The sequence below is a fragment of the Buteo buteo genome, chromosome 12 (assembly GCF_964188355.1).
Source record: "Buteo buteo chromosome 12, bButBut1.hap1.1, whole genome shotgun sequence".
Lineage (NCBI taxonomy): Eukaryota > Metazoa > Chordata > Aves > Accipitriformes > Accipitridae > Buteo > Buteo buteo.
This window is the reverse complement of record NC_134182.1, coordinates 27,255,031-27,277,195: the sequence shown is the minus strand read 5'-3', so window position 1 is coordinate 27,277,195 and position 22,165 is coordinate 27,255,031. Positions and strand designations below refer to the sequence as shown.

The following is a 22,165-nucleotide window of genomic DNA, read 5'->3' as shown; positions in this document are numbered from 1 at the left end:
AAACAATGAACAGGAGAACCAATAAATGGCATTTGACCTCACTTTAAGCTTATCACTATCAAAAGCAGTGAAATACCTACCAAAATTGTAGGAGCTTGGATGAAAAAACTGCTCAGGTGGTGGACGAGAAAGAGGAACTCCCTGACTTAGACTCCGCTCGTGTACCAGAATATCCAAAATGGGGTTTGGAGAAGTCATGCTTATTACAGTATCCAGTGACCACAACGCAAAATAGGGGCAATCATGAAGGAGTTCTTCTGGCCTGAAAGCAAGCAAGTGCATAAGCTAAACACCGACTTCCAAATGATTGATTTGTAGGGATATTGAAAACAACTTAATAAAAATATACCTTAGTGAATCTGGCATTTGAGCACGATACCAGCGATTAATGTCAAATACACCCAAGTAAGCAGATGGTTTTCCCTGACCACATGTATTCACTTGCCAGCTGAAGATTGATACACTGGTGTCAGGCGATATTACTGTAAAAGACAAGACATTGTTTCTTGTTTGTAGAAAATAACGCTATAGCTGATATGTTTAAAACACCACTTCCTATTTTGGCTTAATTCTGTTATATCACTCACAAAGCACAACACTCACTGAGAACAACAAAAAAAATTTACGGAATAGCAAACATCTCTGTGACAGGTTTCAGTCATACTGCCCCTTCTTCTGGTATCACTCAGCAGGCACTACTAATTTCCAGATCGGACTCAATTACAGGTTTTAAGAATAGCTCCTTTCCAGCACATTCAGAATGAACGAACACAATTATCACACAAAATAAATACAAAAACCCCAAACCCAACAAACGGGAAATTGGAACAAAGATTTTAACATAAAACATTCACAATGTTATACTCCAGTTCTCTCAATAAGTGGAATGGTTTGTCTTCTCTGGGGAGAACGCATTCTCCAGATGTAAGCAAAGGATGTGGTATATCATTTACCCTAGTAGAGTAAGGAAGAAGGCGACAGTTTGTTTGGCAAAAGGTTTCTCTGTTCTCTGCTGAATTCATCATTACGTTTAGGGATCCTCACACACTTTACTATGTTTCATTGTGAACATCTGTGCCGCTTCCGTTTTGTAGCTGCTGCAAGTGCCTTTGAAGATACCAATTATTTTCATAATTCAGAAGGCAGCTTCTTTGCTAGCCTCAACCCACATCCAACAGCAGCTCATGTGTGCCTAGAACTTAACTCAAACAGATTCTGAATGAAAGCTAATTAGAAACCATCCGAGAAATTACAGGTATTTCTCCATGCCTCATGCTTCATAAAAAGGAGACAGAAAGGGGGTTTGTTGTTCTTATTTTGGTTTGGGGTTTTTTTTTCGGGTGTGGTGGAGTGGTGGTGTGTGTTTGTTTTTAACAAGCTTTTAGGAGGCACTCTCCTCAGAAACGTGACACAAGTGGAGAAAATCCAAAGGTGTTTTTGTTCGATTTTGACACACTGTTGATAGAGGATGGCATCACAAAAGAGATGCAAGTTGCCGCTTCAGGACTAAGTCAAAGATGATAAACAGAAGTAGCCTAGAAAGATCATGCAAGTGTCTTCTTTGCAAACATCATACATCAGTAAAGGCCAGTCAGAAGAGAGGGAAGGTGAATAATGCAGTCAAAACAAAGGGCCATGGAAGTTATCACTGCAGCAGGCTCAAAAATAGGGTCAGAACATAAGTGAATTTGTAAACCCAGAGAGGGACATTTAATTACTGCAAGATAATGAAAGACTTTGTAAGAGTTTTAACTGTGTATATGGACAAGGAAAGCTATTGCTTTAAGAACTTGCAGGTGTAGGAACCTATTAGATTTAGAGAGGAAGAAATGGACAGGCAGATCACAGAATCGTAGAGTTGCTTAGGTTGGAAAAGACCTTTATGTTCATTGAGCCCAACCCTAAAGCCAACTGCCAAGTCCACCACCAAACCACGTCCCTAAGCGCCACATCTCCCTGTCTTTTAAATACCTCCAGGGATGGCGACTCAACCCCGGGCAGCCTGTTCCAATGCTTTGTAACACAGTCAGTGAAGAAATTTTTCCTAATACCCAACCTGAACCTCCCCAGGCGCAACTTGAGGCCATTTCCTGTCGTCCTATCACTTGCTACCTGGGAGAAGAGACCAACACTACACCCCGCTACAGCCTCCTTTCAGGTACTTGGGGGGAGTGGTAAGGTCTCCCCTCAGCCTCCTTTTCTCCAGGCTAAACAACCCCAGTTCCCTCAGCCACCCCCGTAAGACTTGTTCTCCAGACCCTTCACCAGCTCTGTTGCCCTTCTTTGGATGCGCTCCAGCACCTCAATGTCTTTCTTGTAGCGAGGGGCCCAAAGCCAGGCAGCTTTCCAGCCACTCTTTCCCAAGCCTGTAGTGTTGCATGGGGTTCTTGTGACCCAAGAGCAGGACCTGGCATTTAGCCTTGATGAACTTCATACAGTTGGCCTTGGCCCATTGAGCCAGCCTGTCCAGATCCCTCCACAGAGCCTCTGTAGACCCTCAAGCAGATCAACACTCCCACCCAACTTGGTGTCATCTGCAAACTTACTGAGGGTGCACTCAATCCCCTCGTCCGGATCATTGACAGAGATATTAAACAGAACTGGCCCCAATACCGAGCCCTGGGGAACACCACTTGTGACCGGCCACCAGCTGGATGCAGATGCAGACATAGGTTGGAACAGGGAAAGAAAAATTCAGGTAACACTCCTAAGCAATGCGGAGCATCATCTTACTGTTCAAAGACAACAGCTGGAGGAATAGAACGACTGACAAGCTTCATGCAGGTGACCCCACCATACATCGCTATAGCATGTCAGCAAGCATAAAACACAACTTATTTTTTCCTTTAAAGAAGTCCCATATAACTTAAGCACCCATTTATTTTTTTTAAATAAGCCCAACAAGCTAGTCTGTAAAGGTATTCAAGACTCACAGACTGGGGTACAGAACAGCATTCATTGCTTAGATTCCAAAACTACTTATTTTAGAATAACCAAACAGGGACATTAGAACAAACCTGCATTAACGCTATCCTCTCCATCGACACGTTTGGGAAGTTTTTCTACAGTCTGACAGCTAAGTAATTTAATATCGCTGGCCTGCCCGCTCAAGGGAAAGACTCCACCTGTGAGACCTAAGCTGTATCTTTCGACACAGTATTCCAGACCCTGGGGAAAAAATAAAAGGAGAGAGAAAAGGTCATTTTGAGATAAAAACATACATTATAGCTAAATGTGAAAGAATGTATATATGTATAATATAATATGCATATTGTACCGTATATTTCCCATGAGCTTATTTCTGATGGCAAATAGAAACTACATCTGACATGCAAGAGAATGAAGCATCAAATAGTAACGGGCTTTGCACATTTTCAGAATTTAGCATTTCCCTCGCTAAAATTTGCTCTGCAGTATGCACAGTTCATTCTACTTTATCAAGTAACTTTGGAAATAACAGACATGTGCAGAGTAGACAGGAAAATCTAAACCATCTCTTTGAAAAACTAGCGCGAAGCCTAAGCAAAGAATCCCATTTTTATTACAGAAGGAATAATCACCAAACACAGTTTATAATAAAAGATGTCCTGAACAGGTCCACCGTGCCAAAAGACCCTTTTGTCAGATAAAGTACTACAACTCCATCAACCTCTTAGAGATGAATTTTAACCGCTAGAAATTTCAACTTTTATTCATCTGTGAAGAGCCAGTCCCCCCGCAAAGTTAGGGCTGAGGGGAAGGGAAAAAAGATATCAAACAATTCCTGCCGAAGACAACTTCTGAAGCAAAACAGCGTATTTTAAATTCTCCACTGGGGCAAGCAAATCTAAGTTAAGGAACTCCACTGCGTGGAAGATGTTAAATAATGACTTTATTGACCCGTAAAATCTGAAGACAGTTTTCAAATGAGATGCACTCGTCAGACTCTGATGTGGACGTGGGGGCTGCATACTCTATCCACCTGCAAGCATCATGCAGGACAAATGTCAAGGTGCGCTCCATGACCATGGCCGGATGCACTAGATTTCAAGCTTTCTTTCAAGCTTCTGTGAACTCTCTTCAACGAACAAGGGTCAACAGTAGATTCCTCCTCCTTTCCTCCAATTTGGCCTGGCAATTGGGAACAACTCTTCAATTTTCTGCCACGGAAGACGGACAAGAAACTTGACTCAGCCAGTCACGCAGGCAGACAGTCATGTAGTACTGACCAATCTGTGGCTACAGGGAAGTATTCCGACACTCCAAGTGTCCTCTGTAGAACACAGATCCTGTACTAATGCTTCTTCTGGGTTTGTTTCCGGGGGGTGGGAGTTGTTGGGGGGTTTTTTTGGCAGGAGGTGTTAGCAAGTCTTGGTATGAAGCTACATGTGTAAGTGGCTCATCTGGAAGCTAGCTGAAGAACCTGACTTTTCCCCCCAGAGGTCCAGCTGTTTTGTTCTCTCTTCAACTACCTTGTGAGATTGGTTCCTGTTTCAACCTTGCACAACGCTCATCACAGGAACGCAGGAACAGCAGGGGAGTAAAATATCTCAAAGGCAGAGACTGGTGCCTGACACCTCTTAGAAGCCTGTGAATGTATTACTGGTTGCACTGTCTGTAGAGGGTTAAAAGTCTCACACTAGCGACACCACAGCTTTCTCAGGTCACAAACGCAAACCACATTATTTAATCACTTTGTGTGCTTTTTTTTAAAACCGGAAATTTTAGCAGACCCATTTTTCAAAGCTGCTGAAACATTTCAACCCTCTGAGGTGAAATCTGACACTCGTCACACCTTTTTCAGGAAAAGAAGATGACCAAGGCAAAGCATTGCCAAATAGTAAAAGGTCCCCCATTTTAACATTAAAGCGTTGAGACAGAACAAAGTAGCCACGCGAGGAATGGATATCGACGACTGGGTTTTCTTCCAAAGCAGCACACAGTACAAGGTCTTTGCCACTGCTAAGACTGTAGCTACAAATAACTTTTAAAAGAGGATAAAGCAAAGCAGAAGTTCAAAAGTGAAACTGGAGAACGATTAAAGCATCTTTCTCCTGTCGACCTGCCAAAGTGCTTAGAGCACTACAAGAGATGCAGCAGCATAAAACATGCCCAAGAAGACTCAGCAAAAGATTGGGGTTTCAGTCACCTCTGAATTTTGATGGTAAAAATCACCCCTGACAACTTCACTGATACTCACATAGACAAAATCACTATTTTCATCTTTTCACATACGTGCACGCCTTACCTCATACATGACTTGTCCTGGGGCCAAGCGTTTTCTGTCACCAAATGCTAACTGCAACAGATGTAAACTCACGACGTCACCTTCACTGAAAAAGGTAGAAATTAGGACATTTGATTACAAAGCTGCTTTAGAGGCCTTGTTATCATTTTATTAGATCTAGACTGATGTTTTCTTGCTGAAAAGAAAAACACCACTTCCCAAACCATCAGATAACTGGTCACGTGCAAAGGAGGACATTTGGACACTAACAGCTTCAGGGGCAAATGCTAACCATACAATTTGAAAGCTTTAATATGTTGTACGGACTACAAATTGTTGCTTTAAAGTCAAACTTAAAAAGACTGCCACACTGTGAACGGCTGAGCTGATTAAATAGCTTGCTGATGCTGAAAGAGAGAGATCTTTCTCCCCTTCCCTTCCCTTCCCACCAAAGTTCCAGCCCCTCTCTTGCATACACACGCTGCACCCTTCCACATACTGATTCGGGTCATTAGCCCAGCAGGAAACCATTGACTTTGCTGCTCAACAGGGATCGGTCTCTGCCAGGTGAGCTGGCCTGGCTCACAAAGGCTCCAAAGACCGCGCAAGTTGGCACAAGGTAATCCGCAATACTGTCACCTCCCTCCTTTAGGGGCAGCCGGCTGTCATATTGGCACGTTTAGCGCTCGAGATCTGCAGCCCCAACTACTTTGAATGGTATTTTCATACCATGGTGCAAGTACCAAACAAATCGTGAAGCAGTCCTCAAGAAACAAAGGAAATCGTGTAAGAATGCAAGCACAAAGATACAGCCACTGTTGCTTTGCCTTCTTTCAGAAGGTAGGCACTAGTAGGTCCCTCTTCACATCTGTTAAATCCTGTAAAAATTGCAGTGTAAGCTTAACACCTTCCACACCTGAGAGAATCTCCTGCACGGCTACATAAACAAAACAAATATACATGTATCAACGGTATGTGAACAAAGATACAAAAAAATTTAAATGCATTCAGTGGCTTATAGTAACTTTTTATTCACCTTTCTTGTGTAGACTGAACAGCCCACAAGTAGCAACAATTGCGAGGATCATTCTCAGGCTCCTGAAAAGTAACAGCATAGACAGGAATCCTTCCTCCTTCAAGCTGAGAGTGGTGCCTACGTGGTTGGGAAAAAAAAAAAAAAAAAAAGAAAGAAAAAATGAAAAAAACAAAAGGAAAAGGGGAAAAGAGAGAAAAATAAAAACCTGTGAGCCTACGATGAGCCCTAACTGTTTGTAGAAGGGTAGAAGCATCTTCTGAGAAAAAAGCTTATCCTTCCGTGCTTATCCCCAAAGTACAGAAGGTCACACTTCCATCTCAGACAAGTGAGTCAGGGAAGCGACTACTTTTTATGCAACAGTCAAGAGCTGAGGAAATTACTGTCCATCAAATGCAATAACCTGGGTTTATATCCTCCTCTGCCTAGGGAGGAAGAACATAAATGATTACTTCAGCTGCCAGGCAAAAGATTGTTCCTCCTGTTCCAGCCGACTTCAATATTGAACTTAAAATGCAGCCTATCTTCTGAACAAATTTAAGACAGGGCCAAACACAAGTACTTTCTCATTTCTTTACTCGGATGCTACGTAAAGCATTTTTCCTCCAGACTTCTGAACCTTACGTGTACCTTCACAATCTATTCTTGCCACCCAGTTAGTCCTCCACTGTCTATTTATGCATCCAACAGTTTCTGGTGAGTCACTGCAGGTTTGCTTAAGCCAATCCCTATCTGAATTTGGTCACATATTTCACATGTGATTGCCCTTTGGCAGATATAAAATCGTCTCTTAATTTTTCTATTGCTTATAGATTTACATGCCCCTTATCCTCATCTCCAAGTGTTCCAAGCAAATTTTCATTCACACGCAACGTTGCCTTGGAATGGGTCAGTCCCCTATTTTGGACAAGGCTGACATGTAGGAAAGAATATCTTTTCAGGCACAGATCAGCTATTGATTTTTCGTGTCTCACTAGTTTCATCCTGGACGCTTTAAAGAATATTATCCCCAAACCCACATTATTAACATACGTAAGCTTCTCAATGTATGCCCTAATTGCAGTAGCTGGTTCTGAAAAATCATTCCTAAAATCTGGTTCATCAAAACACATACGTTTCCTGGCTTCACTGAACACTACTGATCGGACAAAGCGTCTTAGAAAAATGAGCTCCATCGCATCCTAAACTGCTTGACGTAACCCCAAGAAGCATGCTTTCCACAATCCCTCGAGCCACAGGCACAAGAAGGAAAACAATCCTAGTCCACTGGGGAGAAGGCGGTCTACTTAATCCATGTATGACTTTAAATAGTTATTTCAGAAGAGGATTTCTAAACATCCCAAGATTATACCCAAAATTTCACTCCCTAAAATGTTCTCTTTCATGAACATGCTTCCGTAAGCAAACAATTGAGACCCCTGCACCTCCGGGCATGGCCAGCTGTAAAGGCCTACTTACTCCCTCTTCAAAGTTTTCATATTCCACAGTGACAGGCAGCCATCTGAAAAACCCACAACAAGCTGATTGCTTCTGCTTATGTAGTACAGGGTTGATATTGCTGTTCCTGAAGGATTTTGTAGTTGAAAGCAGAGATGTCTCCCTTCTCTGGTCACAGCTTCTCTTCTTTGTGGAACTTCAGCAGGAATTCTAGTGACAACTTCTAGACCTACACACACAAAACCACGCCATGAGTTAATGTGTCAGGCCATTTAGGCTGCATTTTGAACACTGACGTGACAACACGTCTCATCCAATTCTACCGTCCGGGGCAAAATACCCATTTATGCAACGCTTTCTTTTGTATGTTTCCAAAGAACAGAAGAACTCTCTGATCGGACAGGTATTCTCACTCGTAATTTAAAACCAGGTAAAAGCGTAACCTTCGTAGACAAATTCTTCCTGGGCTCTATAAATCACACGTTTGGGCCTCACGATGAAGCTGGCTGAAGCGACACCAACTCCTGAAGCCACTCTTGTAATAGCCAAAACAGCGTATGCAACCCAAATATGCAAATTAGAGATTTCAGTCATCCAAATGCACGATTTTTGACAAGTCGGATTCATTTTAACAAGCAAGCCTAAAATTTGCCCCAAGTCAACTCACAGAAGCAGAAGAACATTCCCAAGAAATAGGGCGCCTCTGACACAACTTCCTCTCAGGCAGCTGCACTGACTCACGTGGTAAAATTCCTACACCTCACTGGCAAGCATCATAGTGACGTACGGATCTTGGTGGCAGGGGGGCATTTATAACATTAGAAGGAGTATTAAGCCACTCCCATTTTTAATCAGGTCGGGACTATACCAAGGCAAACCGCCATCTGTAACCAGCAGTCAGAAATGCCTGCACACTAGTGTCTTCCAAGTGGGATGCATGTTGTTTATACACAAGTTTTCCTACTCTCAAATTCAAGTTTAAAAACTGCAGGCTTACCCGATGCTTGTATTTCATTCTGACTGCAAGAGAAATCATCCAAACAAAGGTCCACCAGAAGTAGGTGACCAACATCTGTAGCCACTGCTGCCACTCCAAAGAGCCATCGCAGACTCTGATGTAGGTGCCGAGTGCTCACGCTGGGTCCTCCGTGATTAGTTATGGGTTCTATAGCAGTTACCTACAGGAAAACTGCAAGCTAGCATTTAAGCTGTTTGACAAGCTGAACAGAAATCATTCAAAAGTGAAGCCGGAATTAGCACATCAGAAACAAGAAAGTAAATGCAGAGGACCATAAGACTTAAAAGCAAAGCATTGTTTCCAGTTATATCAAGAAAAAACCAATATAGTCAATCTTGATGTTCTATTAACTTGCACTGATTCTTGTTTACATTAAGATAATGAGACTAGGGGACATTACATCATTGGACTTCCTGGGTTACAGAAGACAGAAAAAAATGAGTAACATTCCACCAGCCTCTCCCATCTACACAAACACAATATTCAATAAGCAGCGATTCAAGGACTGCAGGTTGAAAGTCAATCGTTCAACAATCCGTCAGGTAACTCCCTAACGGCTCTTCTTTCCTATCCTAAGTCAACATAAAAATCTGTTCTGCTCTAAAGCCACCCGCTTGCTAGTCTGAGATTCAGGGGAATGTGTCTAAGTCATTTACAGCACAACTATGGAAGTTTCAGATATTTTAAAGACAGTATTTCTAACATACATAGAAATCAAGCATTTCGGAAATGTATGTTACAGACACTGGGAACAGCGGGGGTTTTTTTCCTTTTTCACTCTGGCCAATAAAAGATAGTTCTCAATGCCTTTTTGTGGCAGTGGAGAATTAGGTAACTATGTGCTCTACCATAAACCCAGAAAACTTGTTTTACAATCAGTAAGCTCAAAAGATAACGGTACCGTTAAGCCCAAGAGTTTGCACCAAGGCTCTCTTGACTGGATACTCTGAAGTGACAGTCTGCACTAATGCAAGATAGAAAAAATACCGCCTACAAAGAGACGCTCCAAAGCTTCTCCTGAAACAGGATTACGCAGCACCTGACAACGCAAAAGCTTCGTTCCTCCGATTAAAGTGTACGTACCCTTCCTGGGAGAACAACTGCTTTAACCACTCTCGATATTCCGAGGTCGTACAGACAGAGAACACTTCCCTCTGCTTCTTCCAACCCAACCAGCAGTCCCGTTCTCTTCTGCCAGGAAAAATCCTTTACCACACGAATGGTGGGAGGCTGTTTCTTTACTCCACGGAAACGGTAAGCAGAGCGCCGCTCTCCCGTCACAGAGCTCACTACCTCCAGTTGAGGACCACACGCCAGCCATGCCAAGCCATTTCTCCCTGTAAGAGAAAAGAAAGCTGACTAAAGCAAATTTCCAATACAAGACTGAAAACAACTGAAAAATCACAGCCACTGCCCCTTTCCTTCACTAAAAGTACCCAAAAGGGAAGACCGACTTCCCTAGTTGTGGTCAATTATTCAAAATCACCCATGGAGATCCTCCAGCACTACCTCTTAATATTAACAACCTTATTATTTTGCATTTCTACTTGTCATTCCCGCACTGAAGGATTTGGACTGCTTGGGATGAAGATGACAACATATTGATCTAGAGACTTCATCCCATATTCGGCTTGTTTTGGCTAGAAATCGTCTAAATACATACGGGAATACGAGTCTTAAAGCACACTTCAAAGATAACAAATCTAAACCAATTCATTTCTAGTTTATTAATTTTACTTGACACACGCCTACTTGGGGCAGGGATTTGGACGGCAGCAAGAAATTATCGTCAAATGGGCACTGCATGAGTACATCTGATCTTTTACACGGGCTGATGACAGAAAGAATTTAACACATTTTGTTTCACTGAACAAACTCGGAGGAAGTATTAACTCAATTACTGCACTTTCAGTCAGGTAGATGGATTCCACCTGGTCTAACAGAGCCTAGACAACCAGGTAGGCACCCAGCTAGCTCTACTTGCGGATCACCTAGAAAGTCAACTACCTAATCTGCTTAGCCACTTTCAGCAGCTCTCCCTGGGTACTCATCTGCACCCTGTTAAATACGTTGGAAATATGGCTGCAGCGCTTAACAGTGTTATCCTCTTCCTTTGCTGTTTGTATTCAGACTAGGAAAAGAAAAAGCGGGGGGGGGGGGTGGGCGGCGGGAGGGGGGTGCCTCTGTAACGTTGTAGAAGAACTAGTTCCGCATGTGGTGTTATGATGGTCATAGAGCTTGAGCTGGTACAAATAAATAGGGCCCAAAACAACACTATCACTTTTTTGAAAACTGCCTTTTATTTAATTAACAATTGAGTGACCACAACATTGAGGAAGGCCCGCTGACTCAGCATGCTTAACTAAATTATTTTAATAGCACAAGACTGGTGAAGGTTGCTGTAATTTCAAAGTTTAACTATACTAGTTTTAAGGTTTTAATATTAGCATTTTTAATAGTTAAAACTTCCTTCCTGTTCTCTCGAAACCTGATGCATCTTAACAACAGCACCAGCCTGACACAGTCGATACTGTGACCCTGTGCTTCAGGTAACCTCCAGGCAATAAGAACTTCAGACCGAGACCAAATTTAAAGGAGAACGCTCACCTCCAGAAAACTTCCCGCTCAGCACAGAACCTAGGGGTTTCTCATCTTCCCCAAGTGCCTCAGTAGTCACCTCTGGAAACTGCAGCAGACTGCTCGTTACCTGAGCTGATAGGTCTCGCATTCTTCACTGTAAATAAAGAAAAAAATGCAAAAACAGACTCATGTCAGCCATAACTGAGATTTGCTTTTTGAGATTGACAGAAGTTTCATCAGTATGCCGCAAGTAATCTCCTAGACAGCTCCTGTAGCTCTTTTCCTTCAAAAAATGGCACTCGGGACAGTTTTTGATCTCACAGCAGAGCAAAAGGAGAATCCTTTTACTTTTCTAATGCCTATGAGATCACCAACAAAAAGCGACACAGGGGTATTGATAAGGTCAATAACAGGAAAAAAAACAATACACCGAGTTCAAGTCTACTCAGAAATGCGAGTCTGTAGTAAGATGCAATCCGAGAAAAAGCGTATTTCAATTAGCGCTGCAGTAAGAGGTGTGAGGTTCCATTAGTCCTTGCTCTTGATTTTGTACCTCATTATTTATTGCCAATTGTCTTCTAGTAGATTTCAGGCATCGTTTGTGTCTTGTTCACTTCTTGTGTGTTTATTTTGAACTCTAAGGAATACTAAGTTCTTAACTACCTTCACTCTCAAACTCTTCCAGAAAATGTACCGTTGATGTTTCCGCATGACAAGCGATACAGACTTTCATAGCTCATCAGTTGGAAAGTAGTTTTCCATACACTTATCACCTGAACATAACACAGCACCTTAAAACACGGATTCTTTTCTACACTTAAATCCCCATATTCCTTATTCCAGTCCTTTCCTTCCTATTGCCAGTCCTTATCACATCTCTGCACTATTGTACAAAAACTTTGAGGCCTTTCAGTTTCCACACCTCTGTCGGTGCTCCACAGACAGTTCACGTTTCACTATGTCAATATAGATTTTTTTGGGGGATGGGGGACGGGGGACGGGGACTTAAAAGCTCAGGTGACTTACAAGATTGAATAGGAGGCTAAATAAGAGATATTCCACACACGTGGAAATACAAACTACTTCAGCTCACTACGTTTTGCAAGTTCTATGGGTTATTGAAAAAGCCTCCGGAAGACAAGACAGGTTCAAGCATCTCTTCAAATAGCACTGCTTTCTCCATGGAGTCTCAGAAGGAAGATATTCTACGTAGCTCGTTATTCCTGGGCGTTACACATGCTGACCAACTCGGGCATCAAACAGAACCCTTACCCTATGCCACAAACCAGTACAGCCAGCCACTTCAATGGGCACACAAAGCCCATTGCATTAACTGTAGCACACATGTTCTCCCGCAAGCAAAGTTTTATGGTTGCTTCTTCCAGCGTGCACTAATAACCTATTTTCCTTACGGCATAGGAGGTTACAGCTAGTTCTGAAGACCAGACTCTGGGAGCAACACAAAGTTATTAAAGGGAAACGCTTATAAATAATACCATTTACACAGATTGTACTTCTGTGGAGAAAGGTTATGCTCTAAAGCCTGGGCATTGGAATCTACTATATTTCAGGTCACAAGCACTCTACCTGAGAACATGTTCCAGTATCTTCTGCCAGCATGAAAACAACGAGCGCGTGAAACACAGGCAGTGTAAGCCAGGGTCCCGCACTAAGCGCAAGTCAACCTTCGGAAAAAAAGGTTGCCGATGGCAAAGCCAGTATTGCAGGACGCTGCTGCAGCCGGCCAGCCTGACCGCCCTGCCAGCATTCACAACTAGCACAGGTCAAGTTCCAAGTGGGACAACTCATTTGCAGTAGTTTTCTCGCGTTTGCTTTTTGGTACTTGTCATCCTTTCACAGGGACAGCGGGATGAACTTTTGCACTGCATCCAGGGGCTCCAGAGAGTAAAAAGCCCCACAGTTTGACCAGCCTTCCGGCTCAGTTTAATTGTCACGATTTAATCCATATGTTTTATGAGTAACCCATAATACCAAGTACAAATACAGATCTATTGGGTTGGTGAATAGCATCTCTCAAAGGCCTTCAACGTCCAGCTGTTTTGACAGGTGCCTTCAGCAATACCGTGATGCTGAATAAGAAAGGAGGAATGACCAGAGAAGATTATCACGGGAAGAAATTTCAGAAGAGGAAGAACAAGAGTCACCCTGCGTCACCCTGCCTTTGCCACTGCCTACCTGGACAGGCCAAGAGCACAGAACTTGGCGTGGCCAAATTGCACATCAAATTTTAAGATACTCTACTGGGGAGAGTTGAGCGTAAAAACAAACCACTCGCCACCCCAAACTCCCCACCAAATCAGAAAGAATTCTTCTCTGGTGGAAAGCTCACACCTTGACACAGTGTACTCCTGCCTACAGTACACAACAAATGTGCTTATCAGGCCCATACCACCGCTAAGAACCATCAAGTACGTAACACTCCCACGCCCGGACCATTCATGGAACTTTAAATTTAATTCCGCTGCAGTTATTAACTGCATAGAAAAGCACGTGAAAACGCTAGACCATCAGGCATGCCCAGGTTTCCGCCAGTACGCCAATGGCCGTTTGAAACATTTTGTTCCTAGACATCTGGCTTGGTAATATGGAACTAGGAAAATAAACTCCACAATAAAGCCTGAACTGTATATACAGTGACCTGGCTATCAGGACGTTTTACTTGCATCATTCTGCTAAGTTGAACCAAGGATTACTGGCAAATCCACACAGTGGGAAAATAGTTAGATAGAACTAGGTTAAAGGCGTGAAGCCTCTCCTTTAAGAGCGATATCCAACACTAACTGCGTTTCTGCTCTCTTTGAAAACAACAACTACAGTCACATTCCTCCTTCTGTCTGGTAGAAAACAGATCAGTGTAAAATGCCACAGGCCTACTCCATGTTCAGGAGGAAGCCAGAATCCAACCTCCCCGCTGTATGCTACACCAAAGTGGTCTGTGCACAAGTTGCCAAAATTACCGTTCTTCTTCACCCTTGCTACTTATGACCTCTAAACACCATGAACTGTTTCCAAAGAAAGGAACATGCCACAAGTCATAGACTGATGACAGATTTCTGGATTAAAAATCCCCAGGGGGAAAAAAAAAAAAAAAAAAGAGAAATTACATGTTCGAGTGGAATCACATACAGCCAAGTCAGAGTTCTGCGATGTCAGTTCTGACTGACGGTAGTCCAGGAAAATCAAAGGCCAACAATGTTACAGGCTTACTGAAGAAAAAGCTAAAAATACGCTCAGTCGCAGCTGAAGATACGGTTTCACAAAACACGTTGCCTTCACTGCCGCAGGAAGAGAGGCCTTGCTGCCACCTCCCATCTCTCCATCTGCTCCTTTGTTCTACTGCTGTATTCCTGCGGCTTACCTTGCACTGACTTGAGCACTTTTTAGAGCACTTTACGAGCCAGGTTAACTGCCTAAGCAGATGGGAAACGAACCCAGAAAAGTAGATAGTTTTCCACCAGCTTAGAGAGTTAAACTGGCTGGCAGAGAGAACTGGCAAGCATGAAAGTTGGCACAAGGAAGGAGGCAGGACAGTGCGTTGGGAAGAAGGAGAGGGAATTCGTCCGTCTCCATTTTGTGGCAGTAAGCCGTTACGCTAGCTCATACACGTGTGAAACTACACACGCAGTTTGCAAGGAGAGCTGCAGAACCCTTTCCTTTTAGAAAGGACACCACCCGAGACACAGTCAGTCAACTTTTAACTCCCTCGTGCGCGTAGAGACTCACTGTCTCACTGAGAAAGGCTGCAGCTGACAGGCATCATTCTTTCATTCAGCCAGATGTGGAAGCTAAAGCGATTTCAGGGAAGTGCTACCTGGTGATCAGAGAACGGACAACAGCGTGCGACACGATTCAGGTCACATTTTCCAAGGAAACAGGACACAGAGTGGGAAGAAGCCAAAGAAGAAGAAATGGAAGAAAAACTAAGTCCTTTTGAGAAAACCAGCATCCACTTTGTTGAATAACAGCTAAAGATGACAATGACAGAATTTTTTGAATTATTATTAACGACTGGTTCAATGACATTTTCCCCAGAAAAGCAGGAGGCAGCTCACAAGCGCTGGAGGAGCAGTGGATGGAAAAGACACTTTCTGCACCTTAGTAGTCGGGTTCAGTGAATTTGCGCTTTGCCATATTTTACTCCAGCCGAAAGAGGATTTAGTGAGTGAGTTAGCAGGTGACTTTGTGAGTACCACCAGGTCATTTCTTTCCCACTTAGGCAGAAACACCCCCCCACCCCGATGCTTTAGGCAACCACCCTACATTTCATCCAAAGCCTAAGTTCTAGTCTAAAAAGCCACTAGCATAACAGAGACGGTCTGTATCGGAACTCCACAGCCAGGCTTATTTCACTCAAGCGCAGCCTACAGATTCTCTTGCAGAGTTTGTGCGGATGCTCCACAAGCCCAAACCTACAGCAGAAGGCAAGGAGAAGGAAGAATTTCAGCTCTCTAGCCCAACAACCCCCAACAGCTAAGACCATAGATTTGACTTCCCTTCAAAGGAAAACACAAACAAAACCAACACAGCTCAGAATTTGACACTGGAGCCAGTTTACCCAGCCACCTCCTATGGTTATTCTCTAACACGACCATACTTTCATTCAAGAGTCGCAGCCCCTGTCTAACGTGGCTAAGCTAGCAAAAGTTCCTAAAGTCCCTTCTGAACTTACGCTCTTTTTACATTGCTTGGCGTACCTGGACAGACAGACATAGGTGCTAAGTGTCTCAGTACAGAACACACGCGCAGCCTTCCTAAGAGAGGGAGACAGCAGCTGACATTTCCAGCATACCACACCGGTGTGCCATCGCCCCGGTGCCTGCCCCTCCCAGCACAAATTCTAGAATCACAGAATCACAAGGAAGAGAACTTCCAGAAGTTCTCTTCTGGAAGCAGGCGGCCTTCCAGAATCACTGGAGGTCATCTGGTCCAAGCCCCTGCTCAAGCAGGCTCACCTAGAGCAGCCTGCCCAGCACCACGTCCAGACGGCTTCTGAGTATCCAGCTCTGAAACGTACTTGGACAAACAGCAACCTGACAAGCTGAACCGCAAAAACATTGGCAACACGTGCAACAGGCCCAGGCTTTTGGTGACTCTCTCCTACCAATTTAAGTATTCTCTCCACCACACAGGTGAAAAAATACCACACCAGCAAAGGCTTGTCACCATTACTTCTCTAAAACTGTATCCAACAGCTTGCTGGGGAGAAGACTCAAAACTAATAGAAGCCCGATTAAGTTCATTTCACCATCTTAAAAAAGCACACCCCGGGCAAATCAATGCAGGAAAACGAGCCGATGCAGTAAGTGGATGAGGAGCTGTCCTCAGCAGAACAGGGTCCTGTCCTGTGTGCCCAAACACCTGTGACAGCTGCCAGCCAAGACTGATGCCATCATCCAGACCGATGGGCCTAAGGCGGCACTTGAACTACCACGTTTAGCCGTACACCCTACACGGGGTTCAGCATTCCCGACAGAATTCAGCCCCTGAATGTCCCCTAGTTTTACCAAACACCACCAGCAAGCAATTACTAGAGCTGAAAGACTGACTCCACGCTTCCTTCTATTGGCAGAAGCTCCAGACCTCGAGTCAGGAAGAAATCAAGCACTTTTGTTTAAGTCAGCAACTTTGCTGCGTGATGCAGGCTTCATGCAAAAATCAAGAGACCCCCACAAAACGCGCGGGATTCCTGTAAAGCTCTGCTCTCCCCATTAAACCCAGCCCTCTTCCCGCAATCGATCGCCGCTCTATGCAGAGAGCCGATTTCCCAGCTCCTCTGTTTGGCAGTTACCCATGTTGAAGCAATAAAATGGTTCGTGAGAAGCAGCTGGGAGGGGAGCAGCGTATGGCCTTTCAGTGAAGGTGTGCCTTGAACGACTTATTCATCAAGTCACCATCAGGCCCCTTCTTTCCCAGAGCAGCCCGTCATGCACTCCTTGGCTCTCACGCACCGCCACAGCCTCCTACTGAAATGCTTCTGGCTGGCTAAATAAGTCATGTGAACATTGGTTGCTTTCAGAAACATGCCCAAAACTAAAAGGGGGGGGAGGGGGTGTTGGGTTTTGGGGGTTTGTTTGGGGGGGGTTTGGTTTGTTTTTTGGGTTTTTTTCAGAAAGTGCAAAGAACACATCTGCCCCAAGTTCTAGGGTGTTCATCTCATGACTGGTTTTAAAGGGAAAACCTCTGGTTCTCCCTGTCAAGGACTTTGAAGTGACCCAAGCCTGAGCTGCTTTGACACGGCTCGGTACATTCACTGGCACCTTTTATTTCAGTCATGATTTCTCACAACTACAAAATGAAACCAAGAAACCGTAAGGTACTTAGAAGTAGACAGAATATGCTGTTATCTGAGCTCATGAGAGATTTGCTATTATGTTGTGGACCCGTAACCCAGGGCTACGTTATTGCCAGTTTACCCAGGCTGAAAAGCCCCTGGAGGGTCTCATCGGGGCACTGTTGGCACAGAAGTGTGTGAGCAACGAGTCTTAAAGATGACAAGAAGGGGAAAACATCAGAAGCAGAAGAGCAGAGGTTAAGGTATCTGGCCGCGATGCCCATTACTGGGAAACTCGCCTGAGCCACTGCAGTGTGCTGGTGCTCCCACTCCTTCTGGGCTTCCTCCAGCCAGGACTCCCACGTCGCCTGCGTGCTCCAGATCTGCCACTTGTTCTCAGCCAGCAAAAACCACACCTCTTGTGAACAGCAAGACAGCTTTAACCAGGGTACCTATGTGTAAAATATCAAGCCCCGTGAGAGACGAGGACCAGCAGCGAGGAAGCCATGCAGTGGGAGGCGGTCTGGCCTCTTGCAGAGCAAGCCCTTCCAACCCAAACCTCCTGGGGACCGTACGGCACGTGGGGACACAAACCCACCTCGCTGCGGAACAGCCGAGACGTTTGTTGCTGCTGTCAGCATCCCGAACTGGAAATGAAAGCTGCCATCTTCCTTGTCCTCGTCTAACCAGAAGGTGATCAACAAAACACGGTGCCCAGAGCGTGCACAGGAGCCAACCCCCGCGAATCCTCCTCAGCTCCATTCCCACCGTACTTCTTCGGTGTTACAGATTACCAAAAATGCCTCCTGAGAATGTTCTGGGAAGTCAAAATCTGCTTGCTATTCATAGCTGTATTTATGCTGAAATACGTACGTGTTCCATCGGCTATTGGTCGCCCTGTGCTCCCGAGCCCAGCCAGTCTGCACAACAGTTTGTTATTTGCAGCCTGCGGTTGGTTCTCTTAGAAGCTTCCCACTGGGACTGGCATTTACCACTGCTTTGTTCCTGACCCGTTTTGTCCTTTTAAATATGAAAATACATAAAAGACAAAAAAGAAGCTGTTACCCAGACAATCCCAGCAAACGACAACGTTTCCAATCAAACGTGACTTTTGGTTTGGTTTTGTTTTGTTCTTTTCCCTGTTCGGAAATATCCCATGTAGCTCTGGAACTTCACAAGCGAAAAAGTCTCACAGCCACTTTGCTCCTTGGGTGGAAACATCTGATGCCCTCTCCTGTACCGCTACCAGCAATCACAGCCCGGTTTGGTTTTGCCCCTGCCAGCCCACGAAAACCCTTCTCTTCTCCAGCTAACCCTAACTTGCAGCAATGGAGCCATAGCCGCTCTGCCTCTAGTATGCAGGGCAATATGGGATGGGGTACTTCAAAACCACACCTCACCCACTGTAAGTGTGGGTACGGCAGGTAGGCAGGCAAAGGACAACTCCAGCTGCCCCTGCACGGAGCTGGCTCAGGCGTGGGGAGTTTGTTGGTCTGTGTTCATATCGGCACATGAAAGCAGTTCAGCTCTCTGCAGGACTGAACTGCTGCTGGAGACATTAAATCTTCTGCTCCTGACACCTGCGAACAGCCAGGCTGCTGCGGCTACAAGGTCACCGAGCCATCACCCGCTTTGGGATAACGGACTGGGGTGTAAGTGCCTGACCTCTTTTTATGGGAGAGGGAATAAGAAGGCATTAGTGCTGGAGTCCAGCAAAAGCCTGCCTGAAAGGACTGCAAAGAGAGCGGTTTTCAGTCCTGAGGCCCAGGAAGCGCAGGAGGAGAGCAAAGGGGAGCAGAGAGGGAACCTTCTCCTCCAGAAGGAGCTGACGGACTGGGAAAGTGGCCGGGAAAGCAAGCTGCTCCTGGGCAGGAAGGAATAGCTCTGTGTGGCACTATCGCTGGGATCTGGGATTGGGAAGCAGAGACGACAAATGCCTGGCAGCAGGCATCACTTCTATGTTCTACGTTTCAACCACGGTTGGGCTGTGGGACCCCAAACTACAGCTTAGTTTTAGAGGTGCTGTGTTACTGGGAGAGAAAGGGCAGGAAAGAAGCTCAATTAAGTCACACATATGAGGGAGACCTGGAATCCTCAGGAAATACAGTTACCTCTGTCGTACAACTTACCTGTAAAAACACATGCCGTTCGTTAATAAGGGTAAAGAATAAGCTCTTCATGTGCCGCCCCTGCCTATGGACAGATTCACCCTTTCTTCCTTCTGAGCTGTCAGTCCCGTTGAACTGGTATCTTCTGTCATTTTGCCCAGCACCTGACCGCAATGTGCACCAAGACCAGAAAGGGAAAACTTATGAAAGCGTACCTGTCAGCATATCGTAAGGTTGACAAAGTTTCTTCGTAACAGATGTCTGCTGGACTCAACGGCCGCAATCTCTAAGCATATGAAAAGTATTAACTGACATTAGATTTTGAAGGAGGGTTTTTAAAATAGTTTTAAACGCTACCAAAAACCAGACAGGGATTAACGTGGAAAGATAGACCATTAAGTCCCCAAATATAAAAGGAGAACCCAGGTGTCTTAGCAATCTGGCCATAAATTAACTCTTTCTAACACTTGTGCCAGAAGAGAAATGAGACAGAAAGAAAGATGAGAAGATAGAGGTGGGTTTTGCAAAAATTAATACTGAAGGCGCTCGAATCCTGCTAACTCTGCCTTAATGCTAGCACCAACGCAAAAAAAAAAAAAAAAAAAAAAAAAGGCGCAAAACCACTTTGATGGTCTTTGTACAAGTAGCAATTGAAGAATCTGTCCTTCAATTTGTTCAAAACATCTTTGATGAATTATGCAAGCTAGCATTTGAAGAAACCCAGGTAAGCTGTTTTGAGAGTATCAGCATTTACAGTCAACCTTTTCACATGTGCACATTTTCTGTTCGTATTCTTCCACCTTTCATTTAATTGCACTTCCTTTAAAAAAAATACCTCTTCCAAGATGCTGGAGCATACAGTTAATTCACCTGAGACAAGGAAGAACCTAGGGGAGTTTCATCTCATTTAGGAATGCAACCTCTGGTGCACGGCACAAACGATAATCTCAGAAGTTAGGGCAAAAAGGACTTGTTTCATAATGCAGCCTAGTTTTAGGTAGGTAAAGAACACGGGTTTTATATAAAACAGGTGCCTCTGAGTTTTATAGCTACATTTACCTATATGTCAATAAATTTTTACAGATATGCAGAAAACTCTTTCAGAAGAAACGGAGGTTGTATCTCTAACGTAGACAGAGATATCTATTTTGCGCCAGCCACATTTCTGTTCCGAAAACAGAAGTGCTCTCCATTTGAGTAACACGTTTAGTAGTGGCTAGAAGCTTTTGACCAGCAGAAGGGTTCTCCCCTTTGTGTTGCACAGGAAGCAAGCTTAACTTTTAAATTACACTCACTTTCACCAATGTCAGAGCCGCACAATTCTATTTCAATGGGCAAAGCGGGTTATAAATTCAAGAATCAACTTACCATGATGGTCCTGCTTCTTCCCCCCTGAGCAGACTGCAGGAGTCTCGTCAGGACCAAGTCCCTGTATGGGATGTGCACCACTCTCTTTCCTGTAGCAACCTCAGCCAGAGCACTAAGGGAAAATAAAGTGAAAAGTAGAAGCATGACTATGAAAAGCAAATCTGGGGGGCCGGCGGCAGGGAAGAGGCTACCAGATTAGAACCTTCCGTATATTCATGCTTAGGCACAGGCTTCAGTATGTTTGTGCTTGTGGACATCTCAGGCTTTATTCATTTAAGTAACTTCTTTAGCCAGACGGCAAGGAATCCTGAATGGAGGGAAAACTATTTTTCACCTGCAGAAATTTAATTTTTACTTCACAGGGAAGGATTTTTTTAAAAAAAAAGAAAAAGAAAACCAGCTGGTGACATTTCCTAATGTGGTTAGACTTAGATTTACCCACCTGCCTTCCTTCAACCTGTCTCCTTCAGATCCTTCAGAGGAGGATTTTTGCCTTTCGCTTCCTGCCAAGTCCGCCAGATTTATAACTGGCTGTTTGGCGATGGCTTCGTCGAGAAAAATCTGTTAAAATACGGTATCAACAGCAGGAAAAATTACCAGATCCGTCCCTCAGACATTATGAAGTAAGATACAGAAAACGATACTCTGCAGAAACGCAGAGGAAATAAATAGGTTGCGACAGTTACCGCTCTTGGAACATCTGACCTAGGAAGAATTGCTGTAAAGACGAGAACCACAAAGGTGTGCCTCAAAGCAAACGACCTACCGCCTCTCAGGATGAAGCAGCAGACAAAGCCGCTCATCCCCTGCACCCGCAGAAAGGGGGTACGGAAGCACCGCTGGCTCCCAACCTCCCCCGGCTGCAAAGACGACGTCTCCCTCCCATCCCCGTCCCAGATGAGCCCGGGACTGGCCCTGCCTGCCAGGGCTGAGCAGCTTTCGGAGCTGCCTGCGCGAGCAGCCGTGGGGAGCTGAGCTCGCTTGTGCTCCAGAGACGGGTCACGCACGTCCGGGCCAGCCGGAGCCCCCTCCTCCTCAACCAGCCCCAGCCCGGGCTCGTCCTGCGTAAGCGGCTCTGCAGACCCCTCTCCAGCTCTGTCGACAGGGGACTTCAGCAAAAACG

At 44.7% G+C, this 22,165-nt stretch overlaps 1 pseudogene; it reads right to left on the bottom strand.

Annotated features, from left to right (window-relative positions):
• The window catches only part of LOC142037702 (protein ELYS-like), a 38,602-nt pseudogene extending 28,354 nt beyond the window's left edge, over positions 1-10,248 (bottom strand).
• Positions 10,249-22,165: the final 11,917 nt, after the last annotated feature.